The 18,179-nt window shown below is 36.5% G+C and overlaps 1 long non-coding RNA gene across 1 annotated transcript in view; it reads right to left on the minus strand.

The window, feature by feature from the left end:
• LOC108497955 overlaps positions 1-18,179 on the minus strand; it is a 182,144-nt gene that overhangs the window by 39,503 nt on the left and 124,462 nt on the right. Inside the window, exons 10-12 of the long non-coding RNA XR_001875019.1 lie at positions 16,647-16,688; positions 13,908-13,952; positions 9,202-9,296 (exon numbers count right to left, since the gene is read on the minus strand). This is a non-coding gene — a long non-coding RNA (uncharacterized LOC108497955). The remainder of the gene's footprint in view (positions 1-9,201; positions 9,297-13,907; positions 13,953-16,646; positions 16,689-18,179) is intronic.

Consider the following 18,179-nt stretch of genomic DNA (forward strand, 5'->3'; position numbering starts at 1 on the left):
GAGTGTAAGTGCTGATCATTAGATTATTGTTGAAGTATTCTCTCCTTTCCTCCCCTGCTCCCTGTGTTCCCTGGAGACACAGGTGTTAATAAAATCAAACAAAATGAAAATGGGTAAATTATTGCAAGCTATGAACACCTACATTGTGCCATGCCTCACTAGTTTCCAATACCACCTCATTCTTGAGACAACCGAAGAAAAAGATGCAATTTCATCGTGTAGACTGGGTAGTATAAGGAAAGGACAAAAGAGACAAGATATTGCAATCCAAAGGTCAGTGACCCACTCCCTTGTATAATTATAGCATTTCATTTATATCCTACGAATCTGTCTTTGGATGGCTGATAGTAAATTAGTAGCTAAAAAAGGGCAATTTTGAAAATTCCTTAATAACTGGTAATTTAGTTCTAAACCCAGAGCATCATATAAGGAGATGAGCACAACTACTAATGTGTAATTTCTTTTCTAAAAATAATTTTAAAAATACTCAAATACTTAGATCAGATCTAGATCTGTGTCTCACTGCTTTACTTCGGTAATCTTGAAAACAGATTTAATACTTATTCTAAACACCACGTAGATTTTGTAGAGCTTCAAGGGTCTGAACCATTCTTGAGTGTAATACACATCCAATTCCATCTTCCATGATGGATGCATTTTATACATTTTTGAAATGTAAGCAAAATATTTTTGTGCTGCATTCCTCATTTCCCACAATCAAGCACATGCTAAACTCTTCCAAGAAGGTTTCATGCAGTAATAAAAACTTTGTAAAAACATTAATGTTGGACTTTTTGCTAATACAAATTAACATCTTATACCCAGATTTGATGGTGGCCCACCTTTAGTAAGGAGTGGAGACCATCATTTTAACAGCCTGCTAGCTGTTGTAATTGGAGTAGTATTGTACAGCTCTCTGCAGTGTCATCTGCTGTACAACCAGATGAGCACAATAAGAAATAAATTCTAGATCTGTAGAACTGACCAAAGAATCCCTCAGCCTGTATTCATTCAGTCTATTATACAACGCCAAGGACTTCCCAGGCTCACTCTCCCTGACACAGAAAAGTTTCACACCTAGATGCAAGGTACTAAAATGCCATAAATTATAAAATTTTATAAGAAACTGAATGGGAGACAATTTTCTCTAAAGGGCTGGTGGAACAGAACAAATCAAATGCTGCCTGTTAAGAACACTGAAAACGTAACTATTAAGGCCAGATACTTGAGAGAGCTACAACCCCTACAACTGCTGGCAGCCAGTCCCAGGTCACACCCATTTCATTTACATTCTAAACATTGACCAGAACTTTGAATTCAAGACTACAGCTTCTTAGAAACAACCCAATAACTTTCCACTTGAAAAACTGTCTAACTGTATTTATTTCAACCACACCACAGTAATTAATATTTATGAGGATGAGTGAAAGAAGGATGCTCGTAGCAAAAAGGGGATTATGAAAACACAAGAATGTGTGAAGATGCCGATGGGACTGAAAAAATGGCACCTGAGACATGCACACAGCAGCCCACAAAGTGAGAAAAGAACAGGACAACAGTATATATGTAGCTGCCTATATAGAGAGGCACAGCAATACCTCTTTTTGAGCTTTGTTCCACGTGTAGTCCAGAAGAAGTTTTGATACTCGTACCAAATACATTTACCACCACTTATTTAATGGGTTTATTTGACTGTTACAGACACCAGCATCTGAGACATCTCTGATTTCAGGCTAATCAAAGTAACAGTGGCTGGCACATGTTACGTTCTTCAGTGGTAAGTACTAGATCTGTTCCGGGTTTTAAATGTGCATGTGTTGCATATTTCTGGATTTATATCTTACATGAATATGACCAATAAAAAGTGGACAGAAGAAGAGAGCTCCGGAAAGAGCTTGTCAACAGTATTTTCAGGTGGAAAAAAAATGAAAAATAGGTGGGTTTGATCTGCAGAATGTGAAGTGTACAAAGTACAACAATTAAAACAGAAGGGTAGATACTCTGAGCTCATTAAAATTTCTTTTGAAGATGAAAGTCATTAGATTTCAATGAGACCTTGGAGCAGAAGCTCACATTGACATGAGAATATTTAACCTGTAGTCTACAGTGCTTCAAGCAACTGATAGTATGATAAATAATTGCTTGGCTGTAGTAACCACATAGAAGGAAAAAAAGGATTACCCTAATCAAATACAGTCAGCGTGGTGTTGCCTGTCTCTGCGCTCCACATTTCATTCTGGAAGTTTGCAGTTATAAAAACGGAAATCCTGAGTTCTTAAAGAGGAAATTGTAAAGGATTTATTTTCCTGCCACCTCCAAGAAAACTTTGATAACATTCAGGGTCAGTCCTTCAGCTGGCATGATCAGCATAGCTGTGTGGAAGCCAGTGGATCATTGCCAATTTATAATAGCTGAATGTCTGGTCTTACTACAGGGACAACTTCATTTTACAATTTTTATCTCTACCCTTTTTTTTTTTCTCTTCTCTTTAAATTAGGGTCATTCATTAATAGCCAAATACAGTATTTGTTGTTGTCAGGAATACCTGTTCTTCAATGCACAACACTCATTTTCATGTTAGTGAGTTGTATTGGTGATTAATTCTTGCTCATATTTCAGTACCAAATCAAAGGACACGCCAGGACCGTACAGTGCCCTATAGGTACTTTTTTATGTTATATCTAGTAGACAAAGGGGAACTCCCTCCACTTGGGCTCAGAGCTGAAAAAAAGCAAATACTGATCTTAACAGAGGACTAAAACATAGATAATAGATCCTCTTGAAAAGGCAGAGCAGGCTTGTCTTAAGCAGCAATATGATGCTAAACAGTGCTTTACAGTTAGTTTACTGTGAAGAAATGAGAAGGGTCAGAGAAGAGAAGACACTTGCACAAATAAAGGCTCCATGCCATAAGGCAGTGACAAAACCAGGATTCTCTTGCAGGTTATTCCACTGGATGTACAGTGCCCATGCAGTCAGGGGTGAAAGCACAGTATGCCCTTTCTCACAGGAGAAGATGGCATTTCCATAAGAAGCCATATGTAAAGGCAGTGGGAAAAAAACTTCAAAGCATTTCCTAGTCAATCTCTTTGCACTTTCCTAAACACCCAGATCCTGAGTACACAGTGCTCAGGAATGTTGTACCAAGCCCTGATCCCTATATAAAATACTGCTATGGAAGAACCTACTTTTCTTTTTTAGCATATAGGTGCTCGCTGCATGACTCAAGGGGATAAAATTAAGACAACACTCTGTGCTAAGAGATTCTCCCTGAAGGGCTGTGCAGGCAGCTTTCATTTCATTTAGCACACACTACACAAATTTCATACCTTTCTAATCCTAGGCAGTGCTTCCTTGAGCCCAGAATTCTTTCTTCTAACAAAAAGATAAAACCTTTATGGCTTACTCTGAACCTGGTGTCAGCAAGCAGTGGCCTCAGTGGCTCAGTCCATAGTGAAAGAGCTCGTGGGTACCACCCCCCCAAAGCAGCCCCACTCACTCACCAGCCCACTGGCACATCTCTTCACGTCCCCATGGCTCCCGAGCTGCATGCAGTCAGCAACCTTTTCTGACCAAACTCAAAAACGGCAGCTTCCTCAAATCAAGTTCCTGCTGTTTCACTTCACAGCTTTCCCTCATTAAGGTAATGAGACACAACTCCCAGGCTCTCCTTACTACTGTCCTGCCAGTACTGGTAGGGAATCAATTCCACTGTAGTTGTGTAACACACAAAAAACAAATTCTGAAAAGAAGTCATGTAGGAAGGAAAAATTGAAACATTTTATCCTGCATATGTTGAAAAAAGCAGTTATTTTCTTCCATTTTTCCCCATAAAGAAAATGCTGATTCTGTGAATCCTCTTAATTTTGACAACAATCTTCTTTGCCTTCTTTGTCAAAGTACATTTCTGACTGACCTGAGTTCCATAAACAGGCTTTTGTAGGTCCACAGAACAGCCAAGAAGCCTGTTGGTAAGCTATTGCTAGTGTGATGCTACACCAATATCCACTCACTTCTAAAAAGAAAATAAAGGGGGAAAAAACCCTCTGATCTATGAATAAAGCATGTAAATAAAAACCTAGCTACCTTTAGCTAAAATAGCCCTAAAAACAATATCCCAAGAGATTATAGCTCTAGGGCTGGAAGAAGAGTCACTGGACAAAGATGGAGAGGGGATAGGGCAGTAGTCAGGAAAGAAGTCAAGTCAGAAATCACAAGTCCTGTGGGAACCTGGCAGAGAGGCCATGCAGGCTGAGCTAATGCCATCACTGGGAAAGGGGAAATGTGAATGGTCTCCTTCAGTCAGCTTGTGTAATCTTCCAGAAAGATCTGATTAGTTCAAGGAATGAAGTTGTAGCTGGTTTATATCTCTCCTTAGTAATAACAGCTTTACTAAACTTCAGATTTATCTTTGCCACAACAAAAAAACCAAACCAAACCACCCAACCAGCCAAACACAAAACAACAAAAAACCATACATACACACACTCCCCAAACTCTCTCTTTAAAAAATAATCCATTTCAGTAAAATACCTCCCCAAATCCCAACATCAGCAAGGTTTGTTTCAAGAGAACAATTTAAAAGCCACATTTACTCTTTAAATAAGTGGTCAAATACCACTGAAATTGTGGTACTTGCAAATAAATTTTAAATTTAACCTCTTGGATGCACATATGCCTGCCCCAGTAGTGCATGGTTACAGTGAAGATCATTATAGGGGAGACATTTTTGTCTGTATGCTACATATTACTTTCCAACTGCAGTATACAAAAAGAATTATTTGAACAATGAATTAAGTAATTACAGCTTGACAGAAAAGGCTTTGGAAAGTCAGTTTTTTATTTAAATGAGAATGGAATGTTTGGAAAAGATTATGAGGGATGACCTTCAAAACTACTCAAAGAATCCACCATCCCAATAATTTGCTCATTTGACTGGTAATGGAAACAACCATAGTTCCATTTCTTGCTCTGGTATAACATGCTCAGTCTGCATTTCTCTTTCTCAGGTGACTGCCTGGACCACCACTGTCGTGTTTGGGTATATTTGTGTTGATGTGCTTTTCTAGACCTTTTATAAAATATTGATGAAAATACCCACTGAATTACGTTTTCCCACAAATCATTTGCAAGGGAAGGTGAACCCAAAAGTTAAGAATAACCCATCATCCGAGAATGTACTCTGTTAACCAGTGATAACTGAGAGCTAAACACTACAACCTTTCCGAAAAATTTGTTCTTATTGAATCCTGAGATTTCACCTTGATAAGCACTAACTACCAGGCTACTATCTGTTTTGTTGCAAAGGAGGTATTTTGCTATCTTTTTTTTTTTTTCTGGACATTCCACTACTGGTGAAATTGAGAAAAGCTTGTTAGGAGCCTGTATCACTGGAATATTCCCTATCTGCTCCCGTGTGAGTGGCGGTTTTGCACAGAAATACGAATTTATTTTGTTACATTTAGCTGCTGAAAAAATGTTGGTGTACAAGATCTCGTGTGGCAATTCCTTCTGTGATTGTTCTATGGTAAGAGCAGTAAAGACAAGGCCATGACAGTGGGTCACTACGATAAAACTTTGCCCCAGTCACAGGCAAAAGTTTCAGCTGAACCATGTGCTCCGCATTTGCAAACACTATTAAAAACAGGTTTTATTAACAACAATAAAACCTCCCCAAAATTCAGAAAAAACCCCTCCTATTATAACTTTAAATAATTCAAGCAAATCGAACACTTTCCGGGATATATTCTGAGATAAGAATGTTTTCTAATTATCTGAGAAAGGAAGGGAAAAAAAAGGCTTAAATATTAAGGTAAACTTAGATAAAATCCTCCCAGTACATCAATGAGTAGCTGTCACTCTAAACACTGCACATTTAAGATCCCTACCTCAAAATAGAGATACTCTGCTGGTTTGTTACCGTGCAGCCCCACAACCAGACTATCTAGGACTAAATCTGAAAACAGAATTCAGGCACACTGTAGCATTTAATGTTTAGAAAATCCTTTGCCCTTGTAGTATTTGTAATCTTATTATGTTAAATTTAGCTGGTCGAATTCTGCTCTTACTTGTACTTCACATCTGTCAACTTAGAGTGTACAATGCATACATCAAGGCAGCATTTAGCTCAGCGCAGGGAGAGATTTGATATTTGAAATACATTTTATCTTTTGAAAGGCATACTTTTCCCAATAATAAATGTTGAAACAAAGTTCCCCAGGGTCATGCAATCTGCGTCCTTTCCCACTCAGCTGAAGATGATATTAAGGAGCTAAAATGAGAGAAATATTGTCATTTGGTTATGTAGTGTAACGTGCTTGAATTCATTCTTCTGACACTTTGGACACTTTGTTTAACGAGGAAATCAACACGAGCACACGGGCTCCGAGTACTTCCAGGCTGAGAGCTCGTGACAAGACTGAATTGTCAGCTGCAGGCTGTGTGTGCCACCAGGCTGACAAACACTCCCTGCACCACGGGCCGGGAGAGGACCCGGTGCCTGGTGAAGGCAGACCTTTAGCAGCTGGTAAAACAGTAGCACTGCAGGCAGCTGCTGGCCTTATTTGTCAGACAACAGCTGCAGACATCAAAGGGAATAAAGAGAAAGAGGAAGGTGGAAAGACTGAGGTAAAAAAGGAATTCAGTCTACACTGTTTTTACGAAGTAGATAAGTTACTTTTTAATTATATAAACATGTTCTAATATTACCAGTTTGCCTTTTATGAAGAAATATTAAAAATACTTCCAAATATACACATAGAGCACTAAGTCCTCAAGCAGCCTACTGGAGTCCCAGAGTTTAGAATTAGATGGTTGAGGCCAATATAATCCTTCCCATATACAAAGTTAGGGTCAAACTATATATAGTTTGGTCTTCTGAAACTGTTCCAAACACTTCATAGTTTTAACAGCATTAGTTTGATGTGTTCAATGCTATCAGTTGAAACACTGAGATTTTAAAATGAAATTTCACAGATAAAAACATTAGGATAGTTCTGTCAGCTATAATACTGGAATGCACATGCATACAACATTATATAATGTCAAATTCAAACAGACCATTAGAAAATATCAGTTGGTGTATTCAGTGGCTTGTTTTCCAACTTGATTCCCACAAGAATCTCAACAAAAAATTGTCAGTCCTATTTTTTCCACATTGTATTTTTTCATTTCTAATTGTTTCTAATTCTTCACAGAAGCACTTTTAATTCAGCTAGCCAGTATAATATAGTATACATAATATTTTGCAAGAGGTAGCTTCTGCAACTGCCTTCATACCCTTAGGCTTTGTGACTTGACGTCATAATAGTCTTGATTTATTAGAAGATAAACCTTTCTCAATGTTTTTTCCTTTTAAATAGTGAACTGTAAATAACCTACCCAATATGAAAAATGCTAAATAGCTCCTTTGAAATTCTAATGGAGATTGTCTACAGTTATATCACCCACTGCAGAATCCTTGCTGCTGGTGCTTTACCTGCATATGTGGAATGTATAGGAATGTAACCTGCACATGTGCACATATCTCTGAGTTGGTCTGCTGAGACACAGAAATTTGGGTTGGGTGCAGCCAGCACATTCCAAAACATAAAGAGAGATTATTTTGCTGTTTTGGGAGCTTATAGATTTTTACTTGAATATTCAAGGTAAATATACATATAATATACATATAATTCAACCAACAGTGTCTTTGTCTTTTTCCTTATTGACAAATATTGAATTATTTCAGTTCTGTGGTTTTGCTGGTCCAAGCTTCCCAACTGTCAAATCATCACTGAGGTAACCTTGCTGCAAAGTTTAGCTCCAGTCAGTCTTCATTCTCTATCAGCCACAGCATTTTCTGCCTCTGCTTACACGTTGGTGTGTAAATGTCTTGGCACAGCTTGATGTCAGCAGCCAAGCCCAGATGGAGAGAGGGCTGACTGGGCCTTGATCCCTGTGTTTAGACCTCTAGCTCTGACCATATTAACTCCTAGACAACCACGCCTTCCTAATTGCTCCACTGTTTTCCCTTCCTTACAGGCACCATCTCTAGCACGTTCTGCTACTGAGCAATCTCAGCTCCATCGGCCTTTATTTATAAGTTATGATCAAAGCTTGTAGGGCTCAGAAGCTCTTTTCTCCCTGACAGCCTTAACCAAATCACTTTTCCAGACCTGCCATTCCCCAGAACCCTGCCAGGCTTTTCTATCACCAACCCACTATGTCCAGAATGCAGTTAAATACTTATCACTTAAAATTTTAAATGCTAATTGGTTAGTAATGAAAATTTCAATTGATTGGAGATTAAACTTTAACTGCTAAGAGACTGGCAGAGTTCTAGTCCATCATAATAATTAAAATTCACTCATATAACATTTTTAAATGTCCTTAGTATGAAAACAATTCTATAATCAAGTGTGTGAAGGCCTAGATACGAGGTGGTTGTTTCAAGTTTTTCCAGGATTGAACACGAAAACATGTGACTGAATTAGCAATTGCTAATTTGGGATTAAGTAAAATCTCAATGTTCATCTCAGAAATGTCTAAATTATTAAAAATCATATCCCCCATTCATTTATTTCACCTGCTTCTATTCTCAGGTAAATTGATCCCTCTCAAAAAAGTATTTCTCAAAAGAAAGATACTCAGTTTGCTCCTAACCTGGTGTTCAGGATGGAGACTTGTGTTCTCACTTTGATAGGTTTACTATTGATTGCCAAAGCTACTGTGTAACCTGAGGAACTTTTCTCACCTTCTAAAACAGTATTCTGATCTAAATTTTCACAAATTCAGAGGAAATACTGCCAGAAATGAAGCAGCTAATTTCCTGTATATTCTTCTGCTCTTTTACTGCAGGTGTTAACGGAGCTGAGTAGAGATGTTTAATACAATGTTACTTGTGAGATACTGGATTGTACAGGATAAGGAAAAGGAAAAAAAAGGCAAACTGAATTCCTAACATATCATTAACTAATCAACTAGAAATTGGATTGAACGGAATTCCTCTTTCAAGTTTTTAGAAACTGCAGAAGAAACATCATGAAAACATGCAAGGCAAAGCACCAAGTCTATATTCCTTAGCATCTCTTAATTGTATTTAGTCCGTGTTCAAAATCCCAACCCATTTCTTTAAGATCTCTTTCATGTCACAAGAGTTTTGCAGAGGGTTTGGACAGTGTTCCCCAAACATAGAACAAGCATGGTTTCTTTTGCTTTTACCTTCAGGGCCACAATATGAGAAGCTTCTGGCACTCTGATGTTCTGTCACTTTTTAATGCAAACTCTGGAAGTTCACGGACACAACGCTGCACAATCTGAGGAAGATAAATCACAGTTACTTCAAGCCAGCTGACAGCAGTTTAAGCAGCTGCAATCATCAACCACCAAGGGAGTTTCTTCTTTTATCTTACTAAATGCAAAAGTATACCAGGAACTGGTAATATCACTGGACTATCAGGAGTCCTGCTTTTACATAAATATCAGCAAGCGGTAAGTAAATTCTGTTGACGAAATGTAATAAAACAAAGACGGTTTCAAATATGACCGTTCCCTGATGCATTCTGCAGCCCCGTCTTACTCACTTATTGCATGCTGCTGAGATTATAAGGTTTGCTTTTATCTGTCAGAAATCAATATTTCAAACATCGGATAAAAGAGGAAATTGAACTGGGAATAGGCTGAAGTGCTGTAAAAACTACAAAGCACAATTATCAAAAAGCACTTAAAGTACTTAATAGGACACACATATAAAAATGCTCAAATTAATGTCAGGGAACTATAATGAGAACTTTTTCTATGCTTTTTGATCCAAATGCAATGTAATTCGAGTGCAGCCTGATCAGTCAATACAGTTTTCAATTTATATGAAACCCTAAGGATTTCTAGCAATCCATTTGCTAGAACTGAACCATTACATATGATTGGTTAATATTTCAATTTATTGAAAATACATTATTTTGTGTAAAGTGTTTAAGTTGTTGAGGTTTAATCATTACAAACAGTTATGATAAAAATAGATCTTTGGATAAACAAAGACCCCACAGTCAAGCTTTTAATAAATACTAGTATAACTAGAAAATTGGATTTTAAAAGGAATAGACATAAGGAAAAACTGCAGATATGGGGTGGTGAGATAAGAAGGAAATGTTGTATAGAACAGATCTTTATCAGCACACATTAAGCTGAGAAAGAACCTCTTTGAAAAATGTTGGAAACCATAGTTATTTTGTGCAAAAAAACCCCACCCTCACTATTAACTTTAGTACATTCCCCTTAGATTTATACATTCATTTATCATCTTTAATGCTATTGAGCTGGAGGTCTTTACAAAACTATGCTAGATCAGAAATCACTGTAAATGAGCGTGTACATATCTGTATGCACATAGCAGCATCCATGGAAAACAAATAAAACATGACTTTAGAAAATTTGATATGAAAATTTGCTATGAAATATGAAGAGCTGCAAAACAGGAGGGGTTATAGCTGTGATTTGAGCAACCAAGATGCACCTTCACTAAATGGCTGTGTCAAACTGTACCACTCTCTCCTAACCTATGCCCCACATTTTTAATAAGGAACAAAAAGGAACTCTTGGAAATCTTTCTTTGTGAAAAGAAATGTGTTTCTTAACATTTATACTTTACTTTTACACTTCAACCACAACACTTCTTTCACATGAAGGAACTTTAGCTTAATCACAATTAAAATGTGCTTCTTATTGGAACTACACCAAAATCCCTGAACTATGGATCAGACTTTTATTTCCACTAGCAGATAACCTGTTTCATTAGCCAAACACCTTCCCACCACCTTTCCTCATTATAGTTTTGAGCTTCATCCAGTACAACCTCTTAGTTAATACATGTACTTCCTCTGTCATCCAGGCTAAGTCTTCTGTTACTTCTTCCATTTTCAAGATGCAAAATTGAATTTCAGTCCCTAGAATCCTAATTTGGGTCATAATTCACCACTTTAAATTCATCCTCCCTATCCTTTACATTTTTTCTTATATCTTTTCTTTTCCTGCTTATCTCCTTATTCATCTGTCTCACTCCCACCCCCCAATATATCTACTTTCTGAATACTTGCTTTCCCTTTAATAATTGTAAGAAATTCCATGAGCTGCTAGGATTAAGTGGGGAAGTAAATGTAAAAAAAAAGTAATATTACACACAAACTACTATTTGTACCTTGTGTTTAACAGCAATTTAAACACATAAACAAAGAACAAAGTCATGCAAAAATAACGTGTATGTATACACAAAAAAGAAACTGAACAGAAAGCCAGAAATGTATCCATGAGTATATGGTTTGAAATATAACATATGTTTGCTATCTCCCAATGTGGCATTTATATTTTCACAGTTGCATATTATATAAATCATGTAACTGCTGGTTACTCAGGAAGCTGGATAAAGCCAAAACAAAATGGACCAAACCCTGATATGCAACACAGAAGTTTTGTTTGAATAATAGAAATAAACATTGAGAGTTGGGACAAGTGTATCTGTATCATTTCAGACAGCTGTTGTTTAACCTGCTCCTGCTGATTTCCAAAGACAGAGACTTCTAAATTTCCCAGGCTATATATTTCAGTGCTTTATTATCTTACCATTATAAAAGTTGGGTTGTTTTGTGGGTTTTCTTAAGTCCAATCTAAATCTTTGCTACTATAATTGTAGTCCTACTTCTTGGCCTATTTCATGTGATGAAGAAGAGGTTATAGTATTCCTTTTTGCAACAGATTTGACTATGTAAACACAGCCATCACACAGCTTCTTTCCAGTACACAGGTTCTGTGAATGGTACAATCAGGCTCTGATCTAGAAAGTTAATGACTTATGCAATTCTCCAAGTCAAGTAGCACAATAAACAGCCAAAATCTGTCTTCTAATAATTCTGGTCTTGTGTATGCTAAGCAAAATGTAATGATTTAATTGAGGGAACTGGGAAAGAAATCCCCTAAAAACAGAGTTTTCACATGATAAAACAATGTTGACAAGACTAAAAATAAACAGATTGCTTCAGCTGGATTCTGTATTCACTTGAATGGTGTCTTGAGTTTTTGGATTTCCTCAACCAAGAGTGGTTTCCTAAATCAACAGAATCATCACATAAAATACAACCTTTTCCAAATAGTACATATTTCCAAATAAAAAAGTAATAAAAATATTTTGTTTTAAAAGACAGTCTGAGTAGAAAACATACTATGATGCGGTAAGGCAATTGTAGTTATGGCACTCATAATTGCATAATGCACTTCACAGAAGCTTCTTCTATTGCACCTTATTGTATTTTTTCCTTCAATTATTAAATTCAGAGGCTTAACATCGAAAGAAAATGCACTTGTCTTTACATGCACTTGAATTGTTACTGCCATTTAGAACTAATCAATGTTTTCTTTAGTACCATAATAGCTTATTTGCAAAGCACCTCTTTAAGAAAATTTACATGGTATTCTGGAAGTAAACATGTTTCACATTCTAAGAAAAACTCTCAATAAAGAGAAAGAGGGCTTCGTTCTCATCTCAAAGTTCAGTGCAACTAAAGTGACTTCAAGAGCTTAAAAAATTGTGCACAAAGGGAGTTGCTACCAGATTATACCCCTCTGTTCATAAATAATACACGGAAAAACCGTGCATTGTACACAAACCTTACATCCCTAGAGAAGCCCAGGAAATTAATTTTCAAGAGCTCAGCATATAAATATATGCTTTCATTGATGCTAAGAGGAAAACAAACATTTTAAATCTTATTATTAACCTATGTTTAAATACACATTCCTGAAAAACTTTATATCACTCCTGACTTGGATGTTCAACTACATAAAACTCATAGGACACCAAGGTCTCACTGAGTGGTGGAAAGCCCAAATAACTCCAGTAAAGTCAGTATATGCACTCTGAGTGCTGTTTGACACAAACAGGAATGTTCACACCACTTTCCTCTAGGAATATAAGGGAGGTTTTTAAATTAGTCTCCGTAGACTCCTTCAGAAGGAGGTCAGAGAAACAAAATTGAGTAATATGAGTACACCTAATGCCTCAGTATCTGCAGTTACTTAACAAAGAGAAGTTTTAATGAAGGATAAACAAAGTTTGCACAAAACTCACAGGCAGGATTTATGATTTCTAATGAAACATGTAAACCTCCACTGCTTTAATAAGTAGATCAACTGCAGTTCAAGCTATGTCTGTTCTTAAACACATGCAAGCCCACTGATTCTAGTAGGGTAGCAAGCCTATCACTGGGATGAAAGTTATAAAAACCAAGCTAATAGGGAATATCATAACTGAACATTTTTAAATAGAAATGATATTAAAATGCTTATGCTCAGAACTGAGAACTTGAAACACTTTGCCCCCTGTACCTTGTTTGGCTTTACTCTGATACCTGTCTGTTGTAGCTCTGCAGAACATTTGGTTCATTTGGGTGACACAGCCTTTTGCAGAACAACAGTTCTGTCTCAGTGACACCTTCTGCTTATGCTTCCAGAGTCTCTACCCCTGCTTTGAGCTACGCATTGTTCTCAGTTGAACATTACTAAAAATAGTAGTGGCAGCAGGTGATTTGCTTTCCAATTTTAGTTATGCAGAAGATGCAGTGAGGGGCTGCTCTTCAAAGCTTTGTAGCTTTGGAAATACATCTTAAAATTACACAAGAAGCTGAGTGCCTTAACCAGCAGAGCTGCAGCATAAACTGGGTAACTGCATGTATGGCTAAGTACAAACAGCAGTAGCAGAAGGTACAGGCCTTGTGGGCAAACAGTGGTATTCCCTTCCCCCTCTCCATACAGCATATTTTTAAAAATATGACTCTATTGCAAATATAATTAGAAAAATGGATGAATTTTAAAGCAAGGATGCAGACTTTAAACAACAAGTTATTCACCTGACCAGACAGTTCACAGAGAGAATTTCTTACCTCTGAAAATGTGGGGTTCAAAAATACATGTATTTGAAGATGAGCCTAGAAAGAAGAAACAGACATTAAAAATTTGCAAAGTTGCAATTAATAAAATAAGCCGAGTTGAGGAACACAGAGGACCAAGCTTTGTCAAAAGGAAGAAACAGAATTATAATTGAAAGCACTGGATGCAGGGACTGCCACAAAGTAATGCAACAACCTATGCCAAAGCATTTGCCACCAATTTATTTGCTGCTGAAGACTGAACAGACTGAAGTCTTGATCCTTTGCTAAATTACATGTTTCAGAATTAATCCTGTAGCCTGCAGCAGGTAGTAGATGCTTTAAAGGGTGACTTAGAGCAGACAGTCACCTATTACTGCTCATTATTTAATAGGACTACTTTACTGCAGTTGCCTCCGTCATTGGATAATTTCTCTTACAGGTTTGTATTTTCACAGATCTTTTCCTGGGTTTCAGACCTGCTTCCACAGTATTACATTGGCTGCAGTTGTCCCAGTGCATAACAAGCAGCAGCTGGGAGAAATTTCCTGTACAATTTGTCCTAGATGGGCTTTACCAAAAGCATGATTTTTTTTCTTGTCATCTAGTTATTGTGAGATTGCAGCTGACAAATTTATGTATATGTTTTCAATATCCTTCACTGTCAGTTGTGTGCAGCACAAAAGGAAAATATGCAGCTTATAACCAAAAAAAGCTGTTAAATTATATAACTAATTAGTATGTGATGAATTAGATAATTCTTTTTGCAAAGTTAAAACCACGTAAAAGTTGCAATGTAGGGCAATAGAGACTAGCAGAAAGGACAGAGATGACAAATCTTCTGTGTATTTGCTTATCTAGAATAGCCAAGAAATTACAACATCAAGTGATCCTACAAATCTGAGGCAAAGCCTCATGCAATTAAAATTCACTTAATTTTTGCTGAGCTTCATTTCTTCTTTAATAAGATCAGAAATTTTTTCTTTTTCAGTGCTTCTCTGTTTCTGTGAAAGTGATTTTCATTGGTTCATCTCTGTGTTTTTAGAGAAATATGCACAGAACAGCAAGGGCAAAGCTTATCCATTTCAGCAAATTCAAGGAACTCCACTGAATTCAGTAGAGTTGTTTCAGATTTTATTTTTCACCCTAACATTTTGGTTCATATTCTTCTACAGCATCAAAAATCTGAAAATCAGTAGCCACGTTATACATAGGACTATTTCCTGCAGAAGGTTTAAATTGTATTTTTCAGTATACTTGTATCCATGAGTTTGGAATCTATTACTTTTATCATCTGGAATGCACAGCCAATATTTTGCATTTTCAATCTGGAAAACAATTTAATAGGGACCAGCAGGATAATTTTATATTTTATCAGTTTATTGTATCTAACTACTAATGATATGTAGCATCTATCACATATTGCATGTCCTCTGCCATTATAGAAATCAATTCATCCCCTGATTTCCTTTTATTAACCAAGAATATCTTTCCAGCTGGTCTTTAATTAAATATTTCGTTAAGGATCATTAAGGAATTATAAAAACTCTTCACAGTTCTCACTGTTAATCATAAGCACTTCATTCACAAGGGACTATAAATCTGAAATTTGCCTTCCGGTTTTACTACAAACCTTTTTTAGAATAGTATTGAAAAAATTACCAAAACTACCCAACAAAACCTCCTTCATTTTGAAAAGAGAATTTTCCAATTAAATTGACATAAAATATAAAATAACCAAGAATTTACTTAGAACGTTTAAATAAAGTGATTGAAAAATGAATATCAGGATTTTTCCATTCTTCTTCATTTGAGCTAAAATAAAGGCAGCTCAAAATCATAGATTATTCCCTCTCTTTAAACAAGGTGGTGAGACAGTGTTGGGTAGATGCACAGTAGTAATGGATTATGTAGATGTTTCTCTCCTGGGTCACTGTTATGAATCTGATCCAAGACAGCAATGACGAAATGTCAGTGTCATTTTATGGCTTTTAGCATGAAATCCTGACCCTACAAGGTCAATGGCAAAACATCAGTAGTGCCAGGATTTTCACCTTTTGAATCTCTAGGGTGCAAAAAGAATTAAAGTCTGACTCAGCATGCATTGACTTTAATGGGAGTTATACTAAGTTCAAGGTGCAGATTTTTAAAAGTCCTTAGATGCTGCTTTGCTCATGCTTTAATAATAGCTGGATCCTTCAGATGATTCAAACACTTAAAACCATAGCATTAAAATTATAAACTTTTATCCTCAAAGTTAAATGTTCTGATGACACACATTCTCTTGCTCCACTGTCTGGATTACTCTGCCTCACTAGGCTGAGCACCGGATAAGGGCTTCTTTCACCACATTTATTCACTTCTCTTGCTTCTTTCTCTGAAAGCAAAATGCTTGTCCCAGATGACACAGGGTTCAAAACCTCTTGGATCACCATGTTTGTGGCCCCCAAGAAATCTGGCATAGGTTGTGGCTTCTGCTCTGCATTCTGTCTAATCAACTTACAGTCAATTCCCACAGTGCTCACTGCTACAAAATGTGAGGTGTCTGTAGTAGAGGAATAGTAAGACTTTGTGTCAAAATGACTAAATTAACAAAGCAGGAGAAGTCACTGAACATGCCTTCTGGAGGGATTAATTCAAACTAAATCCTTATCAATTCCCTGAAAACAGTCAGAAGTGGCTTGTTATTTTATTTAATTTTCTTTGATAGTGGTTGTTTTGTAGGAGGGACATAACAAGCCATTTTAAACCTACCTCCCAAGTCTTGCCATTTTGCCTGCTTGAACAGGTTTAAATCTGAAATGGAAATAAGAATAGAATCCAAATGAGCTGTCAAATTCTACGTGTTTATTCCAAACAGAAACAAATTTCCAATTTTAAATTATTTGTTCATGCCCCCTCAAAATTCTAAGGTACACAAATACAAAAATTATGTCTTGCTGTAACATATGCTTTCCAGACATATTTCACTTGTACAAACGCACAGTTCAGGCATGTGTTCCTAAAAGTATTTAGCTATGCTGAAAACCACTCAGGAATTAAACTGGATAAAAGCATGCTGAAGAAGTTGTTGGAGGTTTAATTACCTTTTCTCTTTTTTCTCTTTAGTGGGAGTTCTGAATTCTGGAGGAGTAAAACTCCAGTCTCTACTGTATTGAAATGATATTTTTTTAGCACTCCAATCATTGTCTCTACTTGACTAAGACATTTCTGTGCTAAAGCAGGTGCATTTACTTTTCAAGTATTATTTTACTAATCAATTGAAAAATTACCTCCATGAATGACAGAAGTGCAGACCTTTGGAGTATTTCATTAAAAGGAGCAAACATTAATTACAAATCCAGCCCAACCTTTGCAGACATAAATTATGGGACGGATCTATTTTCTCCATGCTTAATTGCAAGCAGTGACTAGCTCTTTAAATTATTATCTCCAAGGCATGAATGAAATTAGAATGGATTTGATGATATTCTCAAGGCTTATTTGTATCTAAATAACTTGGCCATGCACTATCTGGAGATATAAGAAAAATTAGGTGAAACACCTTTGAGCCTTTAAACTGTGGCTGGTTTACCATGAACGAATTGGGAATTGGAAAATGGAATTAGAACCTTAAAGTCTTTGCAGACAAGGGAGGTCTAGTTACAGGTTTAGCAACAGGATAGTTAATATTGTCCAAGTATTTTTCTTCTAATCTAAATTCTAAAAATTTTAGGGTTTTGTAACTTTCTGAAGCTTTCACATTTCAGACAGAATTTTCCAGGCAGTCTTTCCTGAAAAGTAATATTTCCATTCCAAGCAAAATACCTGTTTTTCTAGTGAAATAAAACACTCTTCCTACAGAATTAGGAAGGTTGAAAATTTTGATTTTTTTAATAGCCACAGTGCTGACATGTTTGTGATAATATCAAAATCTGGCAGGGAAATAAATGAGTAAAGTGCCCTTAGTTGGTCCATTGAAAACTGATTTTGAATTAGGCTTGTTTGTTGACACAAATTAGAATTTCAAAGACATTCAACAATGGCCAAATTTTCAAGTCATCTTTTCTCCTGATGATTACATCCTTTTACAGCATATTCTCTACTTGCTATTTTGACTTTTTTAAATACTGAGAATGAGCAAAATTTTTTCTTTGTTTCCATTAGCATAGTCCAAAAACTCAAATGAGCAGTTAGGCCGTTTTTCAAACTACTGTTTTTGAGTCATTTAAGTCGGAAACATAGAAAATAAATTTCCCAAATTTCAAAACGTGCTTTACTAAATCTCTTTCTCTACTGACCTCTACT

The sequence above is a fragment of the Lepidothrix coronata genome, unplaced genomic scaffold (genome assembly GCF_001604755.1).
Source record: "Lepidothrix coronata isolate B3197 unplaced genomic scaffold, Lepidothrix_coronata-1.0 Scaffold54, whole genome shotgun sequence".
Classification (NCBI taxonomy): domain Eukaryota; kingdom Metazoa; phylum Chordata; class Aves; order Passeriformes; family Pipridae; genus Lepidothrix; species Lepidothrix coronata.